The sequence below is a fragment of the Gavialis gangeticus genome, unplaced genomic scaffold (assembly GCF_001723915.1).
Source record: "Gavialis gangeticus isolate Ggan-Ray unplaced genomic scaffold, GavGan_comp1, whole genome shotgun sequence".
In the NCBI taxonomy this organism is placed as follows: Eukaryota; Metazoa; Chordata; order Crocodylia; family Gavialidae; genus Gavialis; species Gavialis gangeticus.
Genome location: NW_017729030.1, coordinates 25,449,959 through 25,461,193, shown reverse-complemented (window position 1 = coordinate 25,461,193; position 11,235 = coordinate 25,449,959). Strand labels below are relative to the sequence as shown.

The window sequence follows — 11,235 nt, the reverse complement described above, 5'->3', positions numbered from 1 at the left end:
GGCTGGACACGGAGCAGGGGGGCTTGCACATGGCGGCAGCATGGGGTGGTAGATGGCATGTGTGCAAGCTCTCTTCCCTGTGTCTGGCCAACCAGGCAGCACCTGTGTGGCCTGCAGAGGGGAGCCACTGCTCTTACCCCCCCCCCCATTCCTGGGAGGCGGCAGTGTGGTATAGTGGGTGGTGGCACTCCGTCCCTGCCCACCCACATGTACCCCTTAGCCCTTTCCCAAGAACTCCCAGGGGTATGTGTACCCCTGGTTGGCAATCCCTGCCCTAAAACTCTTCCACATAACTAAGGAAGAAAAAAAAAAAAACCTTGGTTCTCTCAAATCTAAGGCCCACTGAACATTCACACACACTTGCTCTGAAACCAAATTTAAAAACTTTTCAAGTTCTGCTTCTGGTTTTTTCTCTTTAAGGAACAACACGAGGCAACTCTATTTCCATTTTTAAATGTATTCCACAAACAATGCTAAAGTAGGGCAAACATTAATTTCAGAAAACCTTTATTGTCTGCATAGTACAGGCTTTCATTTATTTAGAAATATGCTTTTAATTAGATTTCCCATGAAAAACAGTAGTTTAAAATTAAGGGAAAACATGGTTTACAAAACTCAAAAGGTATTTTGTGAAACCAGAAACTTGTTTTAAAAAAGACACAAGAGCTTTTGCAAAGCCTGTAACATCTCTACTCCAAGGGGCAAACAAATCCAGACCCAACCCCTCCCTTCAGCTTTTCTATGGGCCTGGACTACTGTGGAGTGAAGTGACTGAAGGCTGCAAAGAAGTGGTTGCTAGTGTTCTCCCTTCACCTGTGTGCAGGTATCTATGATATTTCAAACAAGAAACAGAGCTAATCAGGCTGTGATCACATCTATTGTATATATGCTGATGTAAAAATTTGGATCAAAATAGTTATCCAATCACCTGACTTTGAGTGCAGCTTTTCACAGCTTCCCAGAGCTAATGCACCCAAATTTCTGTCAGAACATAATGCATAAATTTCACATTAAAAACAAAGCAGACAAAGTTCTTTGGGTAAATCAGATATCTTTTTTTTAGACAAACTAAATAGTTGGGAAACGTTTTCTTAGCAAGCTTTCAGGTTTAAAAACCCTTCATCAGGCTGAGGACACATCTGCAGTTGGTGTGCGCTCTTCCTGGATGGAATGAATAGTAGTAAAGAAGCCAGAGGCTGGGCTGCATGCAGGAAACCCAGTCAGTGAAAATGTAAATTGAATAGTCAGTGGGTGAGAGAAGGGCTGGGGGAGTAAGGTAGGGAATGAATGTAGCAGGTAAATAGCGCAGCGATACCTGGCGAGTCAGATGTCAGGCAATTTATAGTGCGTCATAAATCCAATGTCTATATTTAGTCCATGATTTTTTGTATCCACGAGGTTGATAAAAAGAAGTTCATAGGCTTATGAGCCACCTGGAAGAATTTCTCTAGGATTGCACCATCAAACCCTTGCTATCCTTAAGATACATCGATGACATCTTCAAGATTTAGACTGAAAGCCTGCAATCTCAGATTGAGTTATCAGAAAAATCAACAATCATCACCCCTCCATCCCACGATCTCTTGAACACTGCAGCACCAACATCTCCTTTTTAGACACAATTATCAGTATCCAGAATGGTAAAGTACAGACCACATTATACAAGACACCCACAGACCAACATACATATCTACACAGGACCAGCAATCACCCTAAACACACCAAGAAAGCTGTGATATACAGCTAAGCCCTCAGATACCACCACATCTGCATTGAGGAGAACACCTTGGATTGCCACCTCACAAATCTTAAGAAGGCTTTCACTGAACAAGGACACTTCTCCAGAGATAGACTGCATGTTTGAAAGAGCCACGTGATACCACATGAAGTATTGCTGCAGTATAGAAGGAAAACCCCCATGATTCATACACTGCTGGTTATGACATATTACCCCACCCTCAAACCAATATGGAAAAATTCTGAAACAATTACAACCCCTACTAGGAGAGACAATTCTTAAAGAGATCTTCCCAGAACCACCCACCCTAGCCTTTAAGCAACCACCAAACTCACTAACCTCATCACCAGAAGCAAACTTCCTATGGCCCAAAACACACCAAATGGATCTAGACCATGACAAGAAACATAAAACCTGCAAACACATCTCCACCACCCCCGCTATTACTACATCCTACAAGAGAACCATGAGCATTTCTGGATCTTACAGATGCACCTCCATAAATGTAATATATTTCAACTAACATAAGTGCCCTGATGAAAAATATGTAAGAGAGACCAAGCAACAACTGCACACCAGAATGTACACGCACTGGAAATCTATTGAAGACAAAAATACCCAGTTACCACTGGGGGCATATTTCTCTCTCCCCCATCTCTCGGTTCTAATACTCAAAGGGAATTTACAACACACTTTTCACAGACAAGTCTATGAACTTCACTTCATCAACCTCCTGGATGCAAAAACTCATGGACTAAACATAGACATTTGATTTATGACACACTATAACCTGCCTGACATCTGACTCACCAGGTACCTCTCCACTATTTACCTGCTACATTCATTTCTCTGCCTTGCCCCCCCAGCCTGTCTCTCACCCATTGACTCTTCAATTTATATTTTCACTGACTGGCTTTCTTGCATGCAACCCAGCCTCTGGCTTCTTTACTATTCATTCCACCCAGGAAGAGCACAGACCACCTGCAGATGCTTCTCAGCCTGATGAAGAGTTTTTAAACCTGAAAGCTTGCTCAAAAAAAAAAATTCCAACTATTTAGTTGGTCTAATAAAAGATACCAGATTTCTCCAAAGAACCTTGTCTGCCTATGTCCTTAGACCAACACGGCTAAAACCTACACCCCTGTAACATTAAAAACAAATCATTTTCAGTCATTCTTTCCATTTCTGTGATGTGGCTGATTCAGAAACTCTATACAAGACAGCTCACAGCATAACTCCTTTTCTCTTTTTCCACTTCCTGGATATACTTCACTTCTGATCTCCAATCATACACATTTTTAAATAGCTACCATTTTCTAAAGAGCTATTCTGTGTTAGTAAATAAGACTATTTTTCCTAGCACATTCAAGTGCATAATATGCTACATTCTATATTTCATAAACCCTGGCTTCAAATTTTCTTTGGCATAAAAATGGAAGCACATCACTTAATACATTAAGCATTTCATTTATGAAAAAAGGAGCTATAAAAGCAAACCAAGGGCTTATGAGGCCTCCCAAGATAAGAAGAGTTAGGATGACACAGTACTTGAACATAACATTACCAAGGAGCAGGTAGGTACTTAATAAATCAATGATTTGGTCGACGTTATTCCTTCAGTGCAGTCAATACTGAACCACTATGTAAGCAGCATGTTAAAAGGCCCAGTGCTGGTGTCTTTCACGATCGGTACAGTACTAGGGTCCTGATATTTGTGGTTAGTAAAGGTTTCATGACACTTTTACCACTTGCAAGCATTATAATATAGGCATATTCCCCCATAGCAAGGGAATTCATGCTAGAGATGGTCCTAGGGACAGATAGGAGACAGCATATATTCCCCCCCACACACACACAAAATATGGTCCATATGGTTTCCCTAAATTGCATGTCTACTGTACTGGCCTATAGCAGCAATACTGAATTGCCAAGGTGCAAGAAAGCCCTAGCCATTTCCCCTTCTGGCCCCCATATGCCTCCAGAATATGGGCATCAGCTCTGGTAGCTCCTGTAGAAAGCATCTTTCTTTCAGGGTATTCCTCCCAAGTAGCTCATGAAGCCACATGGGGAAAAAATTATCTCCAGTATGCATGATGGATCATTACACAGAGCCTTGCATCTGCCATGGTGTTAACAAAGTGCTTGTCCCAGGGGGAAGCCATTACACCCCATGATGGTTTCTCACCCCTAGTTTGGCTTCCCTTCTGGGGAACTCTCCCCTTTGCTCAACCACCATGCCTTGATGTTCTAGTCCTGAAGAAAGGGAGGCTTCCCTAAGGCTTTCTAAGCCTGGTCTCACTCACTGGTTCACAGTCTAATTTCATGTCTCAGAGTGGGGTGGGGGGTGGTACCTGTATATGCTTGTTGGGACTTGGCCTTTCCAGCTTCAGCTCCCTCTTTCTATTGGGTGCTTCCTGTGGTCTAGGCCCACTGCACTAGACCTGACTTCTGGTTTCCTGCCTTGTCCCTACCCTGCTGCGGGCTCCAGGGTCTCCACCCCCACCTCCTGCCCTGCTCCAGGCTTACTGCTCCCTCAGTATGCCTTGTGCCTTCCCCAACAGCGTTTAAGATAATTACATGCCCCTAGGCCACTAATGGGACCTCCAAACACCAGCACTTATTGTCCCCCCCAAACCATTGGTACAACTTAAGATACAGCAAACAACCACTTAACACAAACCTTCCCTCCTAGGTCAACAAACATCAACCAAAGGAAAACAGTAAGCTACCACTTTTTTTAAAAAATGAAAGGAAAACCTTCTACCCCCATCAAAGTGGGTAAGCAAACACCCAGGACAGCCCTCCCTGGGTACCAACATAATCCCCAGCTCTGGGTTATATCCTCCTGTAAGCTCTCAGGGTCTTGCTGGTAGCTCCTTTGCAACTTTTCTAACCAGGAACCTTTCACCTACAGCTTGTAGAGCCAGATTGCCCCACTCTGACTCAGGGCCTAGGGTCAATACAGCTCGCCAACAATGCCTCCTGCTGGTCACCTGACTCCCTGAGCTACCACAGGTGTTTTCTGATTGGACTTTCTGAAGAAGCTTCAGGGAGGCCTCTTGCTGCAGGGCTTCTATGAAAGCCCCTTGCTATCACTACTGGGTCCGTAGTAGTGTTTCCTCAAGTATGTGCCACCCTTAAGTCTGCACCTGGAGGCTGTCTGACCAACTAGCCCCAGGGTGTGTTCCCCTTCTCAGTAATGCGGTAGGCATCCCATTACACATGGTCATTTGTACCTATGAAGAGAAACTGCTGAATTGGTTTCCAATCTGCTTTGAATTTTCCTTTCTTTTACATGATTTATAAGGCTAAGGACAGACACTCAAAAAGCCTGAGCCTGAATTGATTCAATCTTTGCAGGTTAGTCTAACCTGGCTAGGCTGAACTGGTTTGTAACCACACAGACATTCTCTCTGGATTGATGAAATTCAGGCACATGCCTGCAGTGACTCAGGGTAGAAGTGGGGGGTCACTAGAGCAGCTCTCCCTTCCCTTCTGTAGGGAGCTGAGCTGAGGGGGGCATGGCCAGGCAGGACTCTCTAATTAGGGAGGTCTGCCTGCATGGTTCTAGGCTTTTCCCTGCCAGCTGCTTAAGGGGTGGGAGTCTTGCCAGCCCTCAGCCCCAAGTTAGCACTTGGCAGAGTGCAGTGCATGCATGCATCTGTTGATGATACAGAGCTTTTCAATCTCCCTCCCTGCTTCATCACACTGTTTGTAGCAAGCTGACAGGCAAGCAAGCCAGCTGGGGGCTGATAGTGATAACAGTGCTAGCAAAACAATAGCCTCTCTCCATTACTCCAAACTTCTTAAACAGCTTAGCAGCTGACCTGCTGATCAGCCCCAAACAGCCCTAAGCAGTCACTGTTCTGTCTGTGTGAACAAGAAGATCAGAAGTGCCAACTCCTGCTTCAGAAAAATAAATAAATTATAAAATATGGAGAAAAAACAGAAAGAAAGTAAAAGAAAATAATGAAGCTCTTCCCTTTTTATAGTTTAACTGAACAGCAAAAAAAACCTAACTGCATCAAGCAAAACTTGGCTTAATCCTGCCTTAAGTTTTGGACAGAAGCAAAGTTATAATATATAATTATAATTTACTTGAACATTTGCTTTCCATATGGGAAGTAATGGATTTGCCCAGCTGCATCTTGGCAAAGCCTGAACCTACAATTATTCAGGGTAGTACAATTTTGCTGAAATTTTAAAATCCTGCAAAAAGTATCTATGCATTTCTCTAATAGTTTCATAGTTAGTAGGGTTGGAAGGCACCTGAGCTGATTATCAAGTCCAACACCCTGCCATGAGAGGAAAGCGTACTGGGGTCAAACGACATAGTTCCTGACATTGTTTCTTTTCCTAAGAATAATATATAGAGTTAATGAGGACTTCCAAACTCACCAGATTTTCAGTGTAATTGACTGTGTTCTTTTTTGTAGACTTCCAAAAATGAAATAAACAGGAAGACTGCACTGTTCTCTTCCTACAATGAAAGCAGGATTGCAAGCCAAGAACATTTCTTTCACTAAAAAATTGTAAATTTTTTTACAGACAATCAAAAATCATTACTGATGTGTTTAGTGTGCATGCACAGACATATACACACACACACAGAATCCATGCCACTTTCAGAATGGCTCTAGCCCTTATGGTCAGAGGTCTGGGACACCCATGCAGAGCCCAGAAATGCCCTAAACCTTCTGCAGTGCTTAAGCTCCAGCATCTGTCCTCTATCCTCAGAGTATTGTTACCCCCCAGAATATGCTTGGCAGTACCTGCACCATCCTAAAAGACATGCACTCCAAAAGATGCACAGGATGGCAGCTCAAGAGCCTGTGAGGGATACTTCAAGCCCCATCCCTGGTGCTCATACATGCACCCTGCCATTCAGAACCCACTTTGCCTTCCCCTTCCTCCCTGACAGCAAGAATTGAGGAATCCTCCTTTCCCACAAACACACTGCCTAAGCCAGGGGTGGGCAATTAATTTGGCTGGAGGGCCACTTAGGGAGTTTTGGTGAGTGGTTGTGGGCTAGGATCAGGAGTCTGGGGTGGGGGGGAAGAGGGCGGTGGGGATTCTGACCCAGCCTGGTGCAGCAGGGGTGTGGTGCTGACCTGATGCAGTGTGTGGTTGTTTTTGATCCTATCTGGCCTGAGCCTGTCCTCCCAGCACCCACCTCAAGGGGCACTGAACAGACAGGTGGACAGGTGGGTCGGGTCTCCATGGAGACTGGCCTGGGACCTCAGCAGGCAGGGCATGCTTAGCCAGGTGGGGATGGGATGGAGCCACAGCCGGGCAGGGAGCAGCATTCAGGAGTAGGGCAGACAGACAGGGACAAAGCTGGGATAATGGGGTGATGACAGTGCAGGGCTGGGGCCCAGGGCACAGCCACGATCTGCTTCCCACATCATGGTTCTGCCCCCGGCCCTGCACTGTCCCTGCCCTGCAATCCTGGCCCTGGCCACAGCACCAGATGCTCATCCCACTCCCAGGTTTCACTCCATGGAGACCCCACCCACCCACTCTGTTCAGCACCCTTGGCAGTGAGTGCAGTATAGATGGGCTGGGGTGCTTAGGCAGCTTACCCAGGTCTAGTGCCAGCAACAGCACTGGCAGTGGCAGCCAGAAGGAGCCACCACCACTGGGGCTGCTGGGGAGCTGAGTCCTCCTGCCACACTGCTCCAGCCCTGCTGCATACCCAGGGGCAGTGGGACCAGCTGCACACACAATGACCTGAGGTGTGTCCCCGTGCCTGAGCTGGGCAGGGTCAAGGAACCCACCAAGGGCCAGATCAAATCCCTTGGAGGGCCGGATTCAGCCTGCGGGATGAATTTTGCCCACCTCTGACCTAAGCATTTCCATTTTTTCTGAGGTCCCAGTGAGTAGCAGCAGTGGGAGGAGGGTTTCCAACTTTTCATAAAATTTCAAGATATTAAAATATTGTTACAGACTTTACAGACAAGCCATTTTTAACCCCTTTTTTATGAACTTCCCATAAATTTATGGATGGTTGGCAACCTTGAATAAAAGCAGGAAGCTTTAAGGAGTTTTAAAAGAAGATTTTGTATATCCTGTTCTAAATATGGAGTCTTAGAGCACACATTTTGAATGAATAGAGCACACATTTTGAATGAATAGACTTGTTTTTCTCTTTCAATTGCTCTGTGAACTGCATCCCAGATTACAGCCATGCATTCTATCAGTACCTGATTAGCTGAGAAGCAACCTGGTGCACAGAAGTCACAGAGAATTTGACATGCTTTATCCCACTGTAAATGTGCATTCCAGCATCTCAGAAATAGTTATGCCTTTTGTTACATCCTTTTAAAATTTTAAGAGATTAACATTGTAATCTATATATTTAAGAACCTCATCTAGCAGTAATAAAGAATCTTTCCATACCAATTGTCCCTATCCAAGACTGGGAATGCTAATGAACCTCATTGGATTCCCTTCTCTCACGCCAATGTCAAGCACTAGAAGGTTTTTAAAATGAAGAATACTAACAGGTCCAGATGTTTGGCAGGTATATATAGGATATAAATTGTGTAGTGTGAGATGGAAAAAAGAAGCTATAGAGTTTGTCATACTTTCAGAAGATTGATGTGCAAATGACCTAGTTAGAGTATCTAAGACCCTCAAACATGAGTCAAATGTATATCAACTGATAACTTTCAGACAGCCAATCTTCCAAATACAGTACATGACTTTTCTCCCTCAGGAGACACATTTATTTCACCCAATACTATAAGAAAAAGGTGGGGGGGGGAAGAGTGCTGAAGACAAAAAAGACAATTCACTACAACTCCAACAAGGGAGCATCAAAAGTGGTTCCACAGATGCCCCTATATCCTCCTAGGGAACACTCCAGCCACACAGCCCATAATGTTTTCAGCATCCCAAAGGGAAATTACCTCAGATTTCCTGTGCTCTCATTTGTCTGACATATGTTTTTATTACATTTTATATTGTGAAGTGTTCTGTATTTCATGAAATCCCTCCAAAAAGCAATTTACCACATCATATTACTTTCTGCTATCTTGGTGCATCACCAGAATTCTGAGAAGCAAAACCACAGTGGCCTGGAGAATCCATGAAGGGCACCTGGAAGTAGTAACTCGGCTCAAGACAAGCCAGCATTTGGCGCCGGCAGTGGCAATAGTCTCCTGTATTTTCTATGAAACAGTCTTTGGGTAAAAGACACAAACAGTCCTGAGGACAAGGACTAGAATCCAAGCAGGCACATATCCCCCAGGTGGGTAAGAGAATTGAATCTGGGTCCTGCACATCCTGGGTGAGTACTTTAACCACTAGGCTGCCATACTAGGGAAGGAAAGCACCCTCACCTGCTTCTCCAGCTGTGTTCTAGAAATAAAGGGAATCCTTATCAATTTTTTTTTAAAAAAGGCATAGGTGCTCACCCTCAGGGAATGGTTCTTGCATGTGCAACTATGTGGATGGAGGCCTCTTCCTTCATCCCCAAGTGTGGCATCAGAGGTAGGATTTAAAACTCACCACTATCCTTGATATTTTTAATTTACCTGCATGTTGAGCATGTCAGCTTCTGGCAGCTCCATGCTCAGCTCGCCGATTCCCTTGGATCCCATTCCTGACTCTCCCTGTGCACTATTCAAGGATCCTGGGCACCTCACGCAAGGTTCTGGAGTGTACTTTGGGGACCAGGCACCTAACCTTTAGGTGCCTGAACTCTTGGCTCCGGCCCCCTGTCTATGTCCAAGTTTGAAACCCAAACCTGGCCCTTCACATCCAATTACCACCAGCTGGCAGTAAGAATGAAAGATGTTAGCCCCTAAATAGAAAGCGAGCAACTTGCATTTTCCTTTAAGGTTTCCACTAGCAGCTTGCTGAATCAAATGTACAAAAAAGCAAGTAGTCACATGAAAAAACAAGATTGTTGATGAAGGGAGAAGAAAAAAAGGAGGAGCAATGAACTGGCAGTGGTATAACAAAGGGTGGGTAAAAGAAGCACCGGCCCTCATACTGATTTAGAAGACCCCCATGGTGCCTGCAACTCCTGCTTTCCAGCGCTCAGCAACCCCATTCTGTCCCCCACCAGTTAGACACCTGCCTCAGGTGCCAAAATTTCTAGTTACACTTTTGAGAATGGGGGCTCCTCAGAGTTGAAAAAGAAGCTTAGAGGTCCTCTCTTCCCCCCCAAAATCACCATCTCACATACACTCTCCTTGAAGTGTAAGGGTACCCTAGGGTACCAGCATGTTGGGGCAAAATTCCAAATGTTACATTTTGCTTTCCCCTGAGTGATTTTGAAAGAATTATGTACATTTTAGCATATTTAACTATAAATGGGGAACAACTGCTAGCCTGTTCCATGGGGTGACCTGACTCATCTCACAATTCTACTCAGCATTGCATGAACCCCAGTTACTGAACATTTAACCAATAATTTACTTTTGTCCAATTCTTTAAATTAACAGGAGCTGGTCTAATTTCTTCCTACCACAGAATAGCAGTCCTCAGCCTTTTCAGAGAACTTGAGAGAAGGAGCTTGTAATTTGGCTGTGGGGAAAAAAGTCTTTCTGAGATGAACATTAATGTGCAATACTGTTGGGCTGAGATATATAGATATAAATTCACAGATATATGCGCACACATATACTCACATGTTCTAAAAGAAAATGGCTATGATTGTGTATGTAGCCCTCCCCAATGAGCCTGGGAAATGTTATTGAGCTGCTATAAGTAGCTTCTACTCCAATGTCCATAGGTATTAGGCTTGGAGGACAGGTTTAAAAAAGAGAGCGCCCAATTCAGTATATGACAAGCTAGAAAAGGGGGCAGATTTTCAATTTGCAGTTCATTAAGGATGGGAGCTGGGAACTGTTTGAGAGAGTGTTGTTAGAGCCTCTGTAAGGGAAAGTAGGCCTGGTATGGGATGACTTAGGATTTGCTATAAGTGTTGCTTTGCTTGTTCTTGCTGAATAAGATGGTTGCCAGCAGTTTCCTGCTTAGGGTGGAAACAGGGGAACTTGTGCCACCCTTTGATTCCTGGTCCACTCAAATTTTAAAACCAACTGCCTCACAGTGACAGCAGCACTTCTAGTTAGGCAGTGCCAGGGACTCAACTGACTTCATGGTTCATTATGATCTATCTGAACCCTCCTGAGCTCTTTATTCCATAGGTGGTGATGACCCTTTAAGTCTGTTTTGATTATCCTGATGTTCTACCAATCAAGCTATTCTTTGTTCTATACTTCTGTTGTCTTAGCTGCTCCTGGTAACTAAGCTCCTATTTCACAGCCCTGCAGATTGTTTTCAACACATTCCAATTAAGTAATATTTCTTGTTTTGCTTCAATCTTAAACTGAATAATGCAGCCCTGGGCACCTAGCATATTAGTAAAGTGTCTAGTTTATTTTTAACTGGAGAAAAATATGTGTTGTTTTATAAGTGATGATGCATCTCACCATCTGCATCCCCCCCCCCATTTTCAAAAATCCCATGAGTGGGGAGGGGCGTGA

The 11,235-nt window shown here is 44.3% G+C and overlaps 1 long non-coding RNA gene across 1 annotated transcript in view; it reads left to right on the top strand.

Moving 5' to 3' along the window:
• Positions 1–1,418: 1,418 nt before the first annotated feature.
• The window catches only part of LOC109300975, a 17,842-nt gene continuing 8,025 nt past the window's right edge, over positions 1,419–11,235 (top strand). The window contains exon 1 of the long non-coding RNA XR_002098377.1: positions 1,419–1,537. This is a non-coding gene — a long non-coding RNA (uncharacterized LOC109300975). The remainder of the gene's footprint in view (positions 1,538–11,235) is intronic.